Source organism: Callorhinus ursinus, unplaced genomic scaffold (assembly GCF_003265705.2).
Source record: "Callorhinus ursinus isolate GAN/ISIS: 27379988/994484 unplaced genomic scaffold, GSC_fseal_2.0 scaffold8, whole genome shotgun sequence".
NCBI classification, from domain to species: Eukaryota; Metazoa; Chordata; class Mammalia; order Carnivora; family Otariidae; genus Callorhinus; species Callorhinus ursinus.
The window spans coordinates 25980960-26001908 of record NW_027397070.1 but is presented as its reverse complement, the minus strand read 5'-3'; the positions used below and the strand labels follow the sequence as shown (position 1 = coordinate 26001908).

The window sequence follows — 20949 nt, the reverse complement described above, 5'->3', positions numbered from 1 at the left end:
AGTGAGAAACATCTATAGTTTAGATGCCGTTTGGGTCCCCTTCCAAATCTCAGGAACTGACTTTCACAAACCTGCTCCTGAAAAAGGCCATAAACTTGTACTACAAAGTATAGTGTCACTGCCTTTTTCAAATCTGGTTCCTTCAACATTTCTTTGAATGGCTGAACAATATAATTGTTTTTAAATAATCACAACGGGGATGCCTGGGTGGCTCAGTCAGGTAAGCATCTGCCTTCAGCTCAGGTCATGATCTCAGGGTTCTAGGACCCTGCTCCCTGCTCAGCAGGGAGTCGGTTTTCCCTCTGCCCCTCCCCTCTGCTTGTGCACTCTGTCTCTCTCTGATAAATAAATAAAATCTCTAAAAAATAAGTAGGGCGCCTGGGTGGCTCAGTCGTTAAGCATCAGGTCATGATCCCAGGGTCCTGGGATCAAGCCCCGCATCCGGCTCCCTGCTCTGCGGGAAGCCTGCTTCTCCCTCTCCCACTCCCCCTGCTTGTGTTCCCTCTCTCGCTGTCTCTCTCTGTCAAATAAATAAATAAATTCTTTAAAATAAATAAATAATCACGACAGATCTGATCACCTTTATATTATAATTAACCCTTTTTTAAAAGATTTTATTTATTTATTTGACAGAGAGAGACACATTTATTTTTGGCTATAAATTTTATTTTTATTTAAATTCAATTAATTAACACATAATGCATTATTAGTTTCAGATGTAGAGGTCAGTGATTCATCAGTCTTATATAATACCCAGTGCTCATTATATCACATGCCCTCCTTAATGCCCATCACCCAATTACCCCATCTCCCCACACCCAGCCCCAGCAACCCTCAGTTTGTTTCCTATGATTAAGAATCTCTTATGGTTTGTCTCCCTCTCTGGTTTTGTCTTGTTTTATTTTCTCCTGTATGATCCTCTGTTTTGTTTCTTAAATTCCACATATGAGTGAGATCGTACGATAAATGTCTCTCTCTGATTGAATTATTTCGCTTAGCATAATACCCTCTAGTTCCATCCACGTCATTGCAAATGGCAAGATTTCATCTACTGATGGCTGAGTAATATTCCATTGTGTGTGTATATATATATATATATATACTACATCTTCTTTATCCACTCATCTGTTGATGGGCTCTTTCTATAGTTTGGCTATTGTGGACATTGCTGGTATAAACATTGGGGTGCAGGTACCCCTTCGAATCACTATGTTTGTATAGTTTGGATAAATACCTAGTAGTGTAATTGCTGGGTCGTAGGGTAGCCCTATTTTCAACTTTTTGAGGAAACTCCATACTCTTTTCCCGAGTGGCCGCACCAGCTTGCATTCCCACCAACAGTGTAGGAGGGTTCCCCTTTCTCCACATCCTCATCAACTTCTGTCGTTTCCGGACTTGTTAATTTTAGCCATTCTGACTGGTGTGAGGTGGTATCTCATTGTGGTTTTGATTTGTATTTCCCTGATGCCAAGTGATGTTGAGCATTATTTTGATGTGTCTGTTGGCCATTTGTATATCTTCCTTGGAGAAATGTCTGTTCATGTCTTCTGCCCATTTCTTGATTGGATTATTTGTTCTTTGGGTGTTGAGTTTGATAAGTTCTTTATAGATTTTGGATACTTTATCTGATAAGACGTTTGCAAATATCTTCTCCCATTCTGTCGGTTATCTTTTGGTTTTGTTGATTGTTTCCCTTGTTGTGCAAAAGCTTTTTATCTTGATGAAGTCCCAATAGTTCATTTTTGTCCTTGCTTCTCTTGCCTTTGGTGATGTGTCCAGCAAGAAGTTGCTGCAGCCAAGGTCACAGAGGTTGCTGCCTGTGTTCTCCTCTAGGATTTTGATGGACTCCTGTCTTACGTTTAGGTCTTTCATCCATTATGAGTCTATTTTTGTGTGTGGTGTAAGGAAATGGTCCAGTTTCATTCTTCTGCATGTGGCTGTCCAATTTTCCCAACACCATTTGTTGAAGAGACTGTCTTTTTTCCATTGGATATTCTTTCCTGCTTTGTCGAAGATTAGTTGACCATAGAGTTGAGGGTCCATTTGTGGGTTCTCTATGCTGTTCCATTGATCTATGTGCCTGTTTTTGTGCCAGTACCATACTGCCTTGATGATGACTGCTTCGTAATAGAGCCGGCTTCCGCTCTGATACCTGGGAGCTCTGCCGCACTCAAGCAGCCCCGGTCTTTCTGTGCCCCCGAGGGTCCTGAGACCACACTGTCCCAGCGAGGGTCCCACCCTGCTTCACCACCTGAGCACCTTTCAGGCAGGGACGTCCCCCACTGGAGCAGACAAGTTCCAATTTTGCACTCTGCTATTATATCACTTTCCGGTAGGCGGCTAATGGAGGCTCCCTCCTCCCGCGGTTTAGCTTCCTATATATCACCTCGGATTCACTTCTCCGCACCTCCTACCTTACAGAAAGTCCTAGTCTTTCTATTTGCAGAGTCGTAGCTATTTTCTTAGATCTCTGGTTGAGTTCACAGGTGTTCAGAATGATTTAATAGCTATCTAGCTGAATTCCTGGGACCAGACGAAACCGAGGTCCCCTAGTCCTCCACCATCTTGGACTCCTAGGGAGAGAGCACATTGCCCTTTTTTAAAAAAGATTTGTTTATTTATTTTAGAGAGAGAGCATGTGCAAACAGGGGGAGGGAAAAGAGGGAAGGAGAGAGAATCCTCAAGCAGACTTCCTACCGAGCGTGGAGCCAGACTTGGGGCTCAGTCTCAGGACCCCAAGATCATGACCTGAGCCGAAACCAGGAGTCCAATGCTCCACTGACTAAGCTACCCAGACACCCTTGTCATTACCCTTTTAAAGTGAACTGGGGGTTGTGTGTATGTGTATGTGTGTGTGTGTGTGTGTGGCTTTTTTTTTTTTTTTTTTTTTTTTTGAGGAAACCATCCCCTGCAAGCACCTGACCCAGCTTGTGACCTCGGAGCAGCACACTAGGGAGCTGGCAAGCTGCCGTGCTCTGTGTCCGCCAGGTTTCCCCACAACCCTGTTTCCTCACTCCGCTACCCTGATACTTCCTTCTCCCTCCATGGGTCTGCTCGCCCTGGTGGTTTTCTTCCCTTCTGATCTCTACCTGAGGGAACACATGAGCTGCATTCTACTCTTCGCGTGGCACTGTGGTTAATGGAACTTCTGATTCCTGGCATCGCCTCTGAGGAATGATGAAGTGATTTGCAAGATATCATCCTATTTTCTGGAAGTGAGATCCTTTTTTTCTAACTCTAATGTGTGCATTAATCTTTTGCTTATGTCTTCAATTCACTGGTAAGAAAGGAGGAATCAGGATTTTTGATCATGAATCAAAGGAACTATGTATGGTAAAGAAATTCTCAGATCACACTAGCTTGTAATTTATATGAAGATGCTAAAGACACCTGCATATATATTCAAATATATATGTGCCAGCTACTTCCACTGATACTGGTGTTTGGGGAAACCTGAGTATGACATAATACATCACAGGTAACTGAGACTTCCTAAATCTTGTCTTTATCCAAAGAACCAGCATTTTGGATACACACAGAATTTGAGGTATTGAAAAAGACTGAACAGTGGAGGCACCTAATTAAATGCACAGAAAGATCAGTCTAGTTTTTGGATGTCTTATCTGTAGCACTCTGCCACAGCTGTGCTAAGAAAAGCTTCAGGTACAGAATTCGTAGTGATGGTTGCATAACCTTGTGATTGTACTAAAAATCCCTGAGTCAGACACTTTGAAAGGGTGAGGAACCATGTTGGACATGACCAGGACTCTCCTTACAGCCTCCCTCCAACTACACCCAAGTCTGTTCCTATTTCCCTCATGCTATCCTCTGAGACAAAGCCCAAGGCAGAGGGAGGGGTGTCAGGGACCTAGGAGGAGATCTCCTCACCCTATGTTTTGCTTCCCTTCCCATATTCCTTTGGTTGGTGGAAGGGCTTTAATTTGCTTCCTCTTCTGGTGAAAATCGCCTCTGCATTTTGTTCTGAGCCTCTCTAACATGGACTTTAACCTCCCCTTTTGCTGAAGTCCAGAATGGTGGAGAGAGTAGAAAACCTGGCTCCCATTAAGAAAGCAATTAAAAATAGCTCTTACACCCCCCAGTGGTTATCAATCTTGTTTACATCTTTCTTCCTTCCCACCAGGGAAAAATAAATGTTCACCATGAAATCTAAAAGAGTTAATATTTTGGTTGGTTGGTCTTGCCCTTTTTTACCCCCCAATATTTTTTTCTAAAATTCCCTAATAATGAACATAATAAACTATCATTCCACTAATGAGGATGGCCAAACATAAAATTTTAATTACCTGTTAACAACTTACAAACCATCTTTTGAGGTATAGCCACAATTTGTAACGTGTATAATAAAGGAAAGCATAAAGCTAAAAAAAAACCTCTGTGATGAGAGAAACTTCATAAAGGTAAAAAACAGTGGTTTTGCACCCTGGTTAAAATTCTCTGGTAAGGACAGTATCTTCAACTATGCATTTCTATACATTCCACACAAAGAAAGGGGCACAACGTGAGATCATGCATATAAAAGCTCTTTGTGCAATAGAGATGAAAAACACATGAAATATGAGTATTAATTATTAAGTAACCTCTACACTCTGCATTATCAGACAACCCTGAGAGGACTAAAGTATAGTGACTGAGGGCAGCATCTGGCAGTAACTGTCTCAATTCTGGTCCTGGCTCCAGTTTATGCCAGCTGCGTGCCCAGGGGTGCGGGATGAAAACTTACCCACAGGGATTATTTGTTTGTGTGCAGTCTGTTCATGATGCCACCATCCCATCCCATCCCTTTTTATTACCAAGATCCCAACTGAGTGTCAATAATGATTCATATAATCATCTTTTCGGGAGATAATGCCTATCTGCGGAACTTGACAAAATGTTAAATTCTTTTGTTAAACTAATGGAAGACTGTAGGCAAGGACATTCTGAGCAAAAGCAGTAACTTGATTCGTAGGATACATTAAAATCTTTTTCAAAGTCACAATAATCAAAATGGCATACTATTACTAAATCAACTACAACTCAGAAATAAAGACTTCAATAGATATTGAACAGAGAATCACTAAGGGGGAAATGAAAATTATTCAAAAATGTTGAAAAATATTTGAAAATTGGCCAGCTATTTGAAAAGCAAAACTATATTCTTAATCATATCTATGTTCCAGATATTAAGATGGCAACACAAAATATTTAAAACTTTAATAAACCAGAAGAGATTACAAATATTCATCTGATCTTTCTCAAGGAGACTTAAATCACTGTAAATTACTTTATGCAATAGGCTTATCAATTTTCTTTTTTTTTCTTTTTTTTAAAATTTTTTATTGTTATGTTAATCACCATATATTACATCATTAGTTTTTGGTGCAGTGTTCCATGATTCATTGTTTGTTCATAACACCCAGTGCTCCATGCAGAACGTGCCCTCCTCAATACCCATCACCAGGCCAACCCATCCCCCTACCCCCTCCCCTCTAGAACCCTCAGTTTGTTTTTCAGAGTCCATCATCTCTCATGGTTCGTCTCCCCCTCTGACATACTCCCCTTTTCTTCCTCTCCTGTTATCTTCTTCTTTTTCTTTACTCCTCTCCAACTTCTGTTTTACATTTAGATCCTTCATTTGTTATCTCTGCCTATATATCATGCCCATCTCTTTCCTTCTTTAATTAACTGGGCCCATCTTTATCCTGTCTAAACCTACTTCTAGTACTAGAGACTTATTGGCTGTATTGATTTATTGTTATGCCATCATCTAACAAACTACTTTTTAGGAAAGATTAAGGTATTAAAGATGAACTACTCTACACTCTGTTTCTGGACAGTATTTTCAACCTAGTAGCTAATGAGTTTATAATGAGCAAGTTATCTGAGGTAAATGAGGATCCTAATGCTTCCTTTAATGCTGATTTCCACATAGGATCTATGAAAAGAAAACTCCACTCAATATATATTCCTAATTGCCTGGTGGGCAGTGTGGCTGTCTGATGTGAAAAAGTCTCCAGTCTTATCAGTTGGCAGGCTGAAAATGATGAGCAGGTGACGGTTAGTTGCAGCTTCTTGTGAGGTTGGTTTCATGGTTGGCAATACAATAGGCTTTGCAAATATGCAAACTTTAATATCTAAGTATAGCGATGGGCTTACTCAGACCTGATCTGCAGGGAAAAAATCACACATATCTATCAGAAAGAAATCAGTCCATCTTAGAGACTTACGAGGATCACCCAAAACTCCATGCCATTATTAAATTCCATGTCTTCAAGATTTCAACTAAGATCAAGTATTGAAACGTAGTGCAGTTACCACCTGCAATACACACAGTGCGCGTAAGCTGCTTGTCTAACATCCAAGTGGAAAGGACTCTTCCTCGAAGTTCAGAGAATCTGAGATATGTTCTCCACGCCTTGGGAATAGGTAAAGAGAGGATCCCATTGGATCAGATGAAGCATGGAAGGCCAGTCCTGGAGCATTTGGGGTTCCAAATCAGGGGCTCCAAGGGGACAAGAGAGAACAAGATACAGGTGCAGGCTCATTGACAAGGAGCGTCAGGTGCATTCCACACGTGCTTTCTTTTTCTTCAGAGGTCTCAGGGGTCAGGCTTCATCCTTAAGCCTCTTGTCAGGTCTTCGGCAGTAACTAAAGGAAGCATAATCACTGGGACACCTTCCTAGTAGGAAATATCAAATGTGCTCTTAAGGACAACAAAGGAATGTTCATTATTCCACAAAATGGGTCTGACCCAATATGATATTTTTCGTGGTCTGAAGCTTCCTGGGGCTAGGCTAATAATAACAAAATAATACCCTATTTTCTTCTTTCTCTGGTGCAAAGATTGTTATTTTTTTTTCCAAACCTTAACATCTCTGCAATGAAGACACATCTCACAGGCGTCAAAAGAAACTCACCAGCTGCTGGTACAACAGGTGCTTCTCAGCCTCCCACTGCCCAGTGAAATCATCTGAAGAGCCTTAGAAATAGTGATACCAGGCTGCTCAGTTAATTGGCCCGGGATTTGGCCTGAGAACGTGGGCTTTCTCTAAGTTGCCCACATGATTCTCATGTGCAGCTGGGCTTGAGAAGGCGAGAGGAAGGGAATGTGGGGATGGCGTTTACTCACAGTTTGTACTGCCTGTGCATTGGAGAAATGAATAAGATGTGGGGATGGATCAGTTCATCGGCCTGTTACTTCTGGGAAGTTAGTGGTGCTGGTAGGTGGTAAATTTATTTATTTTTTTATTATTTTTAAATTTTAATTCCAGTACAGCTAACCTACAGTGTTATATCAGTTTCAAGTATACAGGCAGCTGGAAAACTTCAATTCACATCACAGTGATCAGTTAAGAGGTCTTTTAAAAGATTACACTAGAATGCAACGTAGAAAAAAAATTGTGTGTATGTACAAAATTAATAACCATACACTATGCTGTGATTGAAAGCGGTAAAAATTGCCAACATTTTGAGAACCGAATACAGGAGTTTCAATTGTTGGGACCCACTGATGTGTCAAAAACTATCACTCATATGTCCAAATCTATCACAAGCTTCCAGCTACTTCCCAGAAAAGCTCTTTACTTATAGTTACTTATAATTCAATTAGCAGCAACAACACAATGTAGCCAAAAGGGAAATGCAAACAAACTAACAAAACCCCACATCACCCACAATATTCGTTGACATGTGTTTAAATGATTCTGCAGCATCACAAAGGTCCAGATCAGCAGCAGGGGTTACCATTACATTACATGTAACTGCCAGTGGCCGTACTTGATAGGCATTTTCTACCCCAGGTGTGATTGTCATTCCGAAAAAGGAAACAGCATGTATTTGTAAAGAAAAATGTATGATGTTATAAATTAGATTTTTTAGAGTTGTGTGCATTTGATGTTGTATTTGGTTTTGATTTTCTCCATAAGAGCTAATAGGAAGTCAGTGGTGCATTTTACAATCTCTGACAAAGGCTTCTTGCAGTTGAGAAATACTCTAATTATATCGGTAATCATATATTGAACCTCATTGTTTTCCATGCAATGTACAAAAGGCTTACTTCATCTTCATCTTACTTACACATTTTTATTATTAGCATTTTAGAAGTGAGAAAATTAAAGCATAAAGAGCTTAAGTAACTTGCCTAAGGTCACACAGCAGGCAAGTGTTAGAGCGAAGATTTGAATCCATCCTAACTCTGGAGCCCACACTCTTCATTAACCACTCCGCTATAGGACACCGCGATCGCTCTACGTCGGGCGCACCGCGTACAACACACTCACTCGGTACATTTTCAATGAGCAGCCATTAAGCACTAAACACTGTGAAACACTAGAGATACCAGTGAACAAAACAGACAAGGTCTCCACCTTCTTAGACCTGATATTCTCATCGGGAAATGCAAATAATAAATAAGTAAATAATTGAAACTCAAGATAATTTTAAATACTAATACCAGAAATTGAACAGGCTAATGAGATAGAAAGTTTTTGGAGTGTCGGCAATTGCCTCTCTGTGAAGGTGGCATTTGGGCAGCAGAGCCGTGGGCAATGGCCGAGGGCCTTGAGGTGGGAACAAATCTCCGTGTGCACAAGGAGCTGGAGAGCGATGCAGTGCGGCTGACCTGTGGTGAGAGGCAGAGCCGCGCCACGTGAGGTCAGGAGGTGGGCGGGGCCAGACCGGGGAGGCTCCCTCGGGGAGGAGTCTGGTTCCAAACAAATGGAACTTGACTCTGGCTGAACTAAAGGCACAGACAAAACGTACTAGAATGGAAGTTCAGAAAGATGAGAACCAGAGCAGCTCTGGGTATCAAGGAGCAGGAACTGATGAGCAATTGGCCTTCTCTGGGCCCCACAAAGGCTGCTCAGATGCTCCTGCTCTTTCCCATCTTTTTCTCTCTGCTCAAGATTTGATCCCAAAAGACAGTATGATTTTTGCTTGGGTCCTGTGTCTGACTCCTAGCTGAGAGATAGCAGGACATCATGACTTAGAACCCAAATCACTGCATCTAACCCGAGTGCCGTTTCCAGAAAAGCAGGGGGATGAGTGCCGCGGCCAAATGAGCAAGGAAAGTGACAGTTACATCGATGCGGTGATTTGAGTGAACGCGGGCTGTTTAACTCTGTGCCTTTCATCACTAGGATGTGTTCTTTTTTTACAAAAGCAAATCTTTTGGAAATAGCAGGAAGCAAGGAGGCTCAATTTCCATCTCTGCAGAGAATACACAGTGAAGGGGTAAATTCTCTTCAGTTTTGATGTTATGTCTCAGAATACTAGATGCTCACAACTGATGTAGCTCAAAAAACAACAGAGCTTCCACAACTCAGCTGAACCCGGGGCCAGAGCCCAACTTTACCTAATACATCTTTTCTAAGAAATGAACACAAGATATCACCGCCTCTAAGCTCCTCAAAACCGACCTGGGAATTTTCTTCTCATGGTATAAAGATCCACATAGCTGATTAAAAAAAAAAAAAATTAAATCTGAGGAGCAAGTACATACAGCTGTGGACACTACAGGAGCACAAGAAGAGCAGGAAAACTGCACAAGTGAGCACGTCCCACAGGAGGCGAGGATTTCCGATACTGAAAGCAGCACACCCAAATGCCAAGTTGTATCTAGGACAGAGACCCTCGGATTCTTCTTGAACCCAAAGGATGCAAATTTGTCCTAGGACCAAACCCTGTTCAAAAGCAGTTAATGGAAAAAAAGAAACTGAAGCAACTTGAAAGAGACCAAGTCCTGGGGCGCCTGGGTGTCTCAGTCATTAGGCGTCTGCCTTCGGCTCAAGTCATGATCCCAGGGTTCTGGGATCGAGCCCCGCATCAGCCTCTCTGATCGGCAGGAAGCCGGCTTCTCCCTCTCCACTCCTCCTGCTTGTGTTCCTGCTCTCTCTCTCTCTGTCAAATAGATAGATAGATAGATAGATAGATAGATAGATAGATAGATAGATGATAGATAGATAAAATCTTTAAAAAAGAAAGAGACCAAGTCAGTGGAAGTGGTGCCAATAGCACAGAACGGGACACTGGATGTGACAGTGACGAGCGAAGATATGTACCCTCTGTTAACCAGCTGGTGTATGAAAATATAAATGGATGATCTATTACGAGGGCCCCAGGGGTCAGGAGAGGTCATCTGACATCCAGCAGCACCTCAGATACCCAGAATATCAACAATTCAGCTCAGAGAACTGCATTATTAAACTATGAAAATTTACCATCTTTGCCTCCTGTTTGGGAAGCCCGCAAGCTTAGTAGGGATGAAGATGACAATTTAGGACCAAAGACCCCATCTCTAAATGGCTGCCATAATAATCTAGATCCAGTGCATAACTATGTAAATCCAGGGAATGCAACAGGGCCAGCAAGTGCTCACAAAATAGAATATTGAGGGCGTCGGGACTGCATGCCGACGGTCTTTAACTTTGATATCAGACGCCCAAGTTTAGAACACAGCGGCTCAATTACATAGAAGAAGGTGGCAGTGATTCTGACAACCCTCAGACTCCAAACACACCTATCACTCCCCTTCTGCAGACCCCTACCAGGTGCACAGAGCTGTGTGCTGTGATAGACATCGAGATTGCTGCTGCTCTGTCAGATTTGCAGAAAGCACGGCCCCGGGATGCTGGTGCATCTAGGAAGACCAGACAGAATAGTACTGACCTGCCCATGTGAGCCTGGAAAGCGATACATCGTTTGCCCCTTTGTGAAGTTTTGGAAAATGAAGATGCAAGTGCTTCATTGTCATTTCCAAGCACTAACTCCTTTTATAGACTGATGAGATTTTTTTTCTATTTCATGTGCTTCTTTAACCGAAGGGAATTAATGTAGTACAGGTACTCATTAAAAAACACCAATTTCAGTATATACTACTCAGTACTGTACAGCAGCATTCCCATTTTCACAGTGCCTATTTAAAATGAGAGTTGGGGGCATCTGGGTGGCTCAGCTGGTTAAGCATCCGACTCTTGATATCGGCTCAGGTCGTGATCGCAGGGTCTTGGGTTGTGCTTCGTGTTACGTTCTGTGCTGAGCAGGGAGCCTGCCTAGGATTCTCTCTCTCCCTCCCTTTACCCCTCCCCCCCTCTTGTGCTCGCTCGCTCTCTCTCAAAAAATAAAATTAGAGTTGAAGTAAGTGACATGCTGGTTAATTTTTATCAATATTCTGGACTTAACACATATCATTCATGTCTAAGTCGTGGTTAGCATTTTAGACATTTTATAAAGCCTCTTGATAATATGCATTGTTAACAGATAACTCTAGGCTTTGAAAGTCATATTTGTAGATTAACTATTCATGGTAAATGGCCTCCAGCATGTAACATGAGGAATCCTTTATTTCATCAATTGTAGGCTTTTTGACTTGAGCCAAAACATATGTAAAGGAAATAGAAGTACCACACTTCCTTAAATACCAGTCAGTTCCTTTGCCTTCTGCGTTACTAGAAAGAGTTCTATGTCCATGAATATGGTTTGTTCTTGGTGTGTTGAAAGGCAAGAAGGAGATAAGATTTTCTGTTTACTCATCTCATGATGTCATTTGAAGGACATGCCCAGATATCTTAATCAGAATTACACTACACTCAAGAATCAGTCTCAGGTCACTTTACCCAAAAACATTTGGAATCTGAACCACAAACTCTTGAAAGTTTCTCTCCTGGAGATTACTAACAATAACATTGTTTTCTGGATGCATTTATGCCATCAGGTTGCCACTTGCCTTCAGTTTTTTCCTTTGGTGTTTGGGATGTCTTATTTTGTTGTTTGATGTCTTTTTCAATTTAAGATATTTGAGCTTGTAACATCATTAAAGCCATATACGAAAGACCCACAGTTAATATCTTCAGTGGGGAAAAACTGAGAGCTTTTCCTCTATGGTCAGGAACAAGACCGGTATGTTCACTCTCACCATTACTGTTTAATATAGTACTAGAAGTCTTTAGCCTCAGCAATCAGACAACAAAAAGAAATAAAACGCATCCAAATCGGCAAGGAAGAAGTCAAACTTTCACTATTTGCAGATGACATGATACTCTATATAGAAAACCCAAAAGACTCCACAAAAAAATTTCTAGAACTAATACATGAATTCAACAAAGTCATAAGATAGAAAAATCAATGTACAGAAATATGTTGTATTTACATACACCAATCATGAAGCAACAGAAAAAGAAATCAAGGAAACAATCTCATTTACAATTGCACCAAAACCCAAAAGATACCTAGGAATAAACCTAACCAAAGGGGTAAAAGATCTGTACTCTGAAAACTATAGAACACTTATGAAAGAAACTGAAGAGGACACAAAGAAATGGAAAAATGTTTCATGCTCATAGGTTGGAAGAACACTGTTAAAATGTCCATACTACCCAAAGCAATCTACACATTTAATGCAATCCCTATCAAAATACCACCAGCATTTTACAGAGCTAGAACAAACAATTCTAAAATGTGTAAGGAACTACAGAAGACCCTGAATAACCAAAGCAATCCTGAAAAAGAAAAGCAAAACTGAAGGCATCACAATTCTGGACTTCAAGTTATACTGCAAAGCTGTAGTCATCACAACAGTATTACCACATCTATCAATGGAACAGATTAAAAAACCCAGAGATGGACCCACAGCTATATGGTTAACTAATCTTCGACAAAGCAGGAAAGAATGTCCAATGGAAAAAAGACAGCCTCTTCAACAAATGGTGTTGGGAAAATTGGACAGCCACATACAGAAGAATAAAACTGAGCCACTTTATTCCATCATACACAAAAATGGACAAAAGACCTAAATGTGAGACAAGAAACCATCAAAATCCTAGAGAAGAACACAGGCAGTAACCTCTTATACATCAGCCATAGCAACTTCCTACTAGATATGTCTCTAGTGGCAAGGGAAAGAAAAGCAAAAATGAACTATTAGGACTTCACCAAGATAAAAAGCTTCTGCACAGTGAAGGAAACCATCAACAAAACTAAAAGGCAGCCTTTGGAATGAGAGAAGATATTTACAAATGACATAATCTGATAAAGCATTAGTATCCAAAATCTATAAAGCACTTATCAAACTCAACACCCAAAAAACAAATAATCCTGTTAAGAAATGAGCAGAACTCATGAATAGATATTTTTCCAAAGAAGACATACAGATGGCTAACAGACACATGAAAAGATGCTCATCAGTCATCATCAGGGAAATACAAATCAAAACCACAATGAGATACCACCACACACCTGTCAGAATGGCTAAAATTAACAACACCAGAAACAAGAGATGTGGGTGAGGATGCAGGGAAAGGAGAACCTTCTTGCAATGTTGGTGGGAATGCAAAGTGGTGTAGCCACTCTGGAAAACAGTATGGAGGTTCCTTAAAAAGTTAAAAATAGCACTACCCTATGATCCAGCAATTGCACTATTGGGTATTTACCAAAAGGATACAAATACAGATTCAAAGGGGTACATACATCCCAATGTTTATAGCAACAATAGCCAAAATATGGAAATAGTCCAAATTTCCATTGACTGATGAATGGATAAAGAAGATGTGGCATACATATACATATATATACAATGGAATATTACTCAGCCATCAAAAAGAATGAAAGCTTGCCATTCACATGACATGGATAGAGCTAAAGTGCATTATGCTAAGCAAAATAAGTCAGAGAAAGACATATACTATATGATTTCATTCATATGTGGAATTTAAGAAACAAAACAGAAGAACATACAGGAAGGCAAAATAAGAAAGGGAAGCAAACCGTAAGAGACTCTTTTTTAAAGATTTATTTATTATTTTAGAAAGAGAGCACATGCACAGGGGGCAAGGGGCAGTGGGAGAGGGTGAGAGAGAACTCAAGCAGACTCTGCTGAGCACAGAACCCCATGGGGGGGGGGCTCAATCTCACGACCCTGAGATCATGACCTGAGCCAAAATCAGGAGTTGGACGCTTAACCGACTGAGCCACGCATGTGGCCCCAAGAGACTCTTAATTACAGAGAACAAACTGAGGGTTGCTGAAGAGGAGATGGGCGGGGGATGGGTTGATGGGTGATGGGTATTAAGGAGGAGACTTGTAATGAGCACTGGGTGTTGTATGTAAGTGATGAATCACTAAATTCTACTCCTGAAATTAATATTACACTGTATGTGAAGTAACTAGAATTTAAATAAAATGTAGAAAAACCAAAACCAAAATGTTTGAGTTTGTATATAGTTTTGAAATTGGATTATGTTGTTGTTTAGCTTGTATTTTTGTCAAATTGTTTTGAAGGCTCAGGGTTGCCCTTGTCCAGTATTTATTTATATGCTGTTTACTTTTCAAGTTGATAAAAACATTCACTCAATTTGAAAAAAAATTTTTTTAATCATTCTTCAGATCTTACTGATCTGAAAATCCATCTCAACATGGACTCTTGAGTCATAAAAACCAGGTTCCCCGCCCACATCAACCACTTCATTAGATATGAACTTAGACAAGGTAATTAACCTCAATAAGCCTTCATTTGTCATAAATTGGAAATAATAATACCTACAGGATAGGATGGTTGTAAGGATTAAGTGAAAAAATAAGTGACATGCCTAATATAGCTCACTAGGATCCTGGCAATGCAGAATGGTCAGTATATAGTTAAATACAAATTGCTATTGTGTTTACAATGTGGATGGGGGAAGGGGGACAAGTTTGCAAAGGATTTTGGCCTTGAATAACTTTACAAGATTTTCATTCCTTGAGTATCATTCACATCGATGCTTCTTAGGGCAGGTAATAATAGTAATTATTACTGTGCTCACAATGTACTGAGCACTATTCTAAACTCTTCCCATTTATTAACTCACATAATCTACACAACATCCCTATGAGGTTGGCATTATTGTTGTCTTCCAATTTAAAAATGAGGAAACTAAAGCAAATAAAGTTTGTGGAATTTGCCCAAGGTCACACAGCTGGTAGGTGACAAAGCTGGGATTGGAAACCCCATATGGTGGTTCTGGGGCCTTCACTCCTAACCATCCTGCTCTGCTTTCCAAATAGGAAAGAAGCACTAATCCACACATACCCCCAGGGGGATGTTCGGTTTCCACCCTTGCATGCAAAGCTGTTTCACTTGGGGTGTGGAATAACAAATTACAACTCCAGTTTTAAAATTACATGTGTTTTGTGGGTCCTTAAAAATAGATTTAAAGAGTTTTCAAGTTTTAAGTTTTGTTAGACAAATACTTTATGTGAATAAATGCTTGCAGGACAGGGACCTGTTTTTTTTAGCATTATTCCAATAGGAAACAACTATTTCCTATATGCTGTTCCTTGTACGCATGAACAAACCAGCCATAACTACCTATGTATGTTCCTTTAACTCTTGTTATTGGTCAAGCTTCTCAGCTCCCTCCGGTCCTGTGAGTGGCACACATGGCATGAGGCGTGATCAACTGGAATCAGACACTGGTATGGGATCAGAAGGACTTAAGTCTTCTTTTCCTAGAACAGATGAAAATGGTTTCACTCCAAGTATTTGACTATTTTAGATACCTCTTATTAGTGGAATCATGTAGTGTTCTCTCTTCTGAGACTGGCATATTTCACTCAGCATAATGTCCCCAGGTTCATCCATGTTGTCTCACATTTCAGAATTCAGTTATTTTTTAAGGCTGAAGAATATTCCACTGTATGTATATACCATATTTTCTTTATCCATTCATCTGTAGATGGTCACTTAGGAGGTTTCCATACCTTGGCTATTATGAATAATGCTGCATTGAACAATGAGCGTGCTAAAATACATACAGTCAAGGAATAGAACGGTAGTTGCCAGAGGCTGGGGGGGAGGGGGAATGGGGAATTGCTAATCAATGGGCATAAAGTTTCAGTTAAGCGACATGAATGAGTTCTAGAGATCCACTATACAACGTTGTACTTACAGTTAACAATATTGTGTTGTACACTTAAAAATTTGCCAAGAGAATAGATCTCATGTTAAATGTTCTCACCACCATAAAATAAAATTTAATTCTTTTGAAGGACTTGGAGAAATTTTTTTTTAAAGATTTTATTTATGTATTTGAGAGAGAGAGACAGAGATAGTGAAAGAGAGCACACAAGCAGAGAGGAGAGGGAGAAGCAGGCTTCCCGCTGAGCAAGGAGCCCCAATGCGGGGCTCCATCCCAGGACCCTGGGATCATGACCTGAGCTGAAGGCAGACGCTTAACTGACTGAGCCACCCAGGCACCCCAAGACTTGGAGAAATTTTGATAGAGAACTGTCTCCCTGAACCCTGGCCCTTGCCTTTGGCCCTCTCAGAGGATCACCAAACTAGTGTAAAAAGGATTTCTTCTTTAGGCTCTATTTCCCATCTAGTGTCTGGGAGGATGAAGACCAAAGCCAGCTCCAGGCAAAATTCCAAAGTAAACAAGGTATCTCTCTGGTAACCTCTCACTTTCCTTTCCATTCACCCCTCCCCACCAGGAATACAGTGTCCAAAGTACAGAAAGCTTCCACCATCTGTAACTTACCCCATTCCTGCCTCAGGAACCATGCTCCGCTCAGTCTTTCCTCCACTTCCCTCATTAATCAAATCTCCCAGCCTTCAATGTCCAGGTTATTGCAGGGTAATAATCTCCAATACAGCTTCTTACAAATTCCCACGAAGATATTCATATAAGCTGCTTGAAATACAAAAGTTTCAACAGCATTAGAAATCCTGTCAACCATTTGACAGGACCTAGAAAGCATCGAGCCCCATGACAGCACAGAGGGGGCTGGAATGTGGAACATCACTTGTGGCCAAGATGCAAAGAGAACTTACTGAAATAAACAGACTCCACGCTCTGGGACAGAGCCACATGAATACCTAGGAAGGACAGAGAAGGAGCTTGAGTCACCCCACTATCAGCACCCAGCTCAGAAATCCAGGGCCTGCAAAAATTATACCCGGGGAGCTATGTCCTGGTGCTGCCAATGGGGTACCATCTCCTCTTTTTGTATCTACTCAGGGCTGTACCTCGCAGAACACCCACCGTTGGAGGCAGGGCAGGTACCCTGCCATGGGGTGATGCTGGGTCATGAAGGCTGAGGTGGGAAGATCTTCAGAGGCCAGCCACACTCAGGATGTTTTGCTAATATTCTTGATGACAAAAATTACCTTTCTTAGTGAAGCAGAACAACAGGGAGGGAGTTAGGACTAGAATTTCTTAAGCTGCAGCCATGGCGGCATTGAGGACACCATAGACAACTGCTGGGGGAAACTGCTTCCCCCCAACTTTTGTTTTGTTGTTGTTGTTGTTGTTGTTGTTAAAATGCTTTAAGGGAAACTGATCATGTAAAAGGAAATCCCCAGCCCAGCCCTGCAAGGACGGATGACTGGGAGAATGTGGAGCTAAATTGTTCTGCGCGGTAATGTGAGTGTTTCATCTTTGCGCAGATAGGTTTGCTCATTTATCTCATTTTTTTTAAAGATTTTATTTATTTATTTGAGAGAGAATGAGAGATAGAGAGCACGAGAGGGAAGAGGGTCAGAGGGAGAAGCAGACTCCCTGCTGAGCAGGGAGCCCGATGCGGGACTCGATCCAGGGACTCCAGGATCATGACCTGAGCCGAAGGCAGTCGCTTAACCAACTGAGCCACCCAGGCGCCCCATTTATCTCATTTTAAGAGACTTCTTTTTCCTCCTGGCAGCCCAGAGATTGCAGTTGGGGGTCTCAAGGGAAAGAGGAGATGGGAAAAGCCACCCTGATCTAAAAGGGTGGTCTCTAAGAACATGGAAGCAGAATAGGACCCAAGGAAAGAAACAGCTGGAAAGGAGCTCCCTCTCACAGTGTGTCTGATGGTCTTTGGGCTCAATGATATCTGATCATCAATTTCAAGATATTTCCTGTGCTGTGACCTAATCCTCTTCTATTATCACCCTCCCTGCCAAGTCTTTAAAGACGCTTCTTAACTCATATAAACCAGTGCCAGTTTCAAGAGAGAAGTGTCTCAGTGCTTGAGACCAAGTGATTTGGGGATTCGAGAGTAAACCAAAACGCCCAGGATTGATTGAGAATAAGCCAGCACCCAAGCAACACATTTCTTCTAACACGTACCATGCTCTCAGTAAGAAGAACTCTATAAATAAAAATTTCTCAATTTTCTTACATATTTGTCCTTATTTTTTAGATTTCCTCGGTTTCCTGTATTAACTCTTAGTCTTCTGTGGGTCAGTTCTGTCTATTGAATCCATGCCTACCATGTTTTTGGTCTGCCTTAAATGTTTGGCTATATTTGTATTGAGGTTATATTGAACTATATTGGTAATTGTAATTTTTTTTTCAAACCAGTGAGACTGTTCTCCAGCAATAGGACTGATCAGGGCAGAGGAGGATGTGGATTGAACAGATAGATATTCCTCAGTTTCAGTCTCCCCAACTCTCCTGTGGCTTTAAGTTACTTGGGACATTAAACCATTTATCTTGCCCAAATCTCTACTCTTGGAGCATCGCATTTGATGAGACCCACTCAAGGAGTTGTATTCTCAGTTTTATCCTAAGGGTCACCATGAAAGTAGAGGTAATGACTCACCTGGTAACTTAATTTCCCAGGGGGTCACCCTATCAGGGGTCCCCAAGACCAACTTTATGTTCAATGATGTGCTAGAAGGACTCACAGGATATAATTATACTCACAGGTACAGTTTACTGCAACAAAAAGATACAAAGCAAAATCAGCAAAAGAAAAAGATGCATGGGGCAAAGTCCTGCTGAACCTAGAATCAGCTGAACCTAGAATCAGCTTCCAGAAACCTCTCTGAGTGGAGTCACAGGATGTAATTAATTCTTCCAACAACCACATGTGGCAACACATGCAAAGTGTTGTCTACCAGGGAAGCTCATTAGACTTAGTACCCGAGGTTTTTATTGGAGGCCCCTCATGTAGGGACCTACCATGTGTCAAAATTCCAGACTCCCAGAAGAAGAGCAGGTGTTCAGCCTAAACATATCATTTGCACAAACAGTCTAGGCTGGTTACAGTAAACCATCCTTCTCAGTTAGGGAATGGTGAGAAAACTCCTGAATTCTAAGTTTCCAGATGCTGGACAAGGGCCAAACTTGCAAGCAAGTCTTTTTAAGGACAGCTGTCTCAGGGCCGCTATTTTATCTCTTTCCTGCACCATATCTCCTGGAGGTCACTCTTCCCAGCTCCTGCCATCTCTGATCTTGGAATTGTTCTGGATTCTGTTGGGTAAGCTCAAGTCTTAGAGACCCTGTAAGAGATTGCAGGATCTCTGGTTCTATTCATTTGCACCGTCAGTACATAGGAAGTTCTCAGAAACATGTATTGAAGAAAAGAGCTATGTAAAAAAATGGGTAATTTAAAAACTGAAAGAAATTATTCCAAAACATTAACAAAATATGCTATTACACGAGATTTTTTGTTATGTTTTTACATGCCACCCTAATTTTCTAGAATAAACAGATGCTAGTTGTATAATTAGAAATCAAGTAGAAATAATGTTAGTTTTCAACAAATCCAAGTGACAGTCTAGTAGATTAGATGCAGAATTTGCAGTGTTGGGCCAAGAGCTACTGGGTAACTTTAACTCCAGGGCTATTTTTGGCCACAGAGATTCTGGGCGAGGCCTACAGCATAAAACATTTGTCTCTGGGGACCCAAACTTAGTGCTATTCCCTTCCATTCAGTCTTCATGGCTTAAATTCATGAAACACAATGATCAACACGTAAAACAGATTAACTAAAAATTTTTAAAGTTTAGAAGACCCACTGATGTTTCTTAGCTTCCAGTGGTAAACGCCACAAACTGGGAGTGCTGCAACCAACTTTGAACCATCTCCATTGATGGACAGAAATAATTTTTTAAAAATTTTAATAACTTTCCTAAGATTAATATAAAAATTAGCTTCCGGTAAGAGAGATCCTAAAATACTCTAGGTAGCAGCGGAAAATTATCCTAATTGTTTCTAAATTTGTCATGAGCAATGACATAGGTCACATTGTTACTATTTATTATAACTTCTGATAACAAATGATTCAGAAGTATCGGTACCTAGCTAGTCTAAGTAATGCCAATGCTTTCTTCCTAGCCTTCTGGTCATATTACTTCCATCACTGCTTCAATCCCTTTACTTCAAGAGAACTGTACATCTATAGCCAAACTTCATTTTCTATATCAGGAAGAAAAAAGATGCCATTAAAACTTATATATCAGATCCAGCCATTACATTCCCAACAGAAATGAGGGCATGTGTTCAGGAAAAACATGTACCAATACCTTTACAACAGCATTGTTCATAATAATCAAAAATTGGATACAACCCAAATGTCCACCAACAGCAAAACAGATAAAGGCACTGGTGCTACATTCATATAATAGAATTCCATACAGCAATAAAACATGAGGTTTGGCAAGAACATAAATGAAACTTGCAGGCATAATAATGAGTAAAGCAAGTCAGAAAGAAAATAGATGTTCTGTATAATTCCATTTATGCAAAGTTCAAAAGAGGCAAGAGTAATCTGTCATATTGGAAATCAGGGTGGTGATTACCTTTAGGGAGGGAGAGTGGAAGTAGTCCAAGACAGTTCTCTAGGCTGTCCATAATGTTCTGTAGATCAATCTAGGTGAGTTTGCATGAGTTATTCATTTATAAATTTCATTGTGATACGCACTTAAGATTTATTAACCAGTGTATGTTTTACTGCTATAAAAATACTACCCAAGAAATGGAGTTCTGCAAAAGAGCTTACCCATCAAATGAGAGACATGGTTATGAAGATTCTTTTAGTGCTGGAGAATCAAGTGGAAACACAGAGGGAAAGATATAGAGCTTCCATCCATTTATGAAGCCCTACATCTACCAGACATCAAGTTTTTCCCTAATGTTTATGCATTGCTGAAAGTCCTATGTATTCTTCCTGTGATGAAGGTTGAGAATGAACACTATGAAAATGGGCAAAAGC

General features: G+C 40.7%; 1 pseudogene; it reads left to right on the top strand.

Moving 5' to 3' along the window:
• Positions 1–7114: 7114 nt before the first annotated feature.
• LOC112821903 (fibroblast growth factor receptor substrate 2-like) lies at positions 7115–10723 on the top strand (annotated as a pseudogene).
• Positions 10724–20949: the final 10226 nt, after the last annotated feature.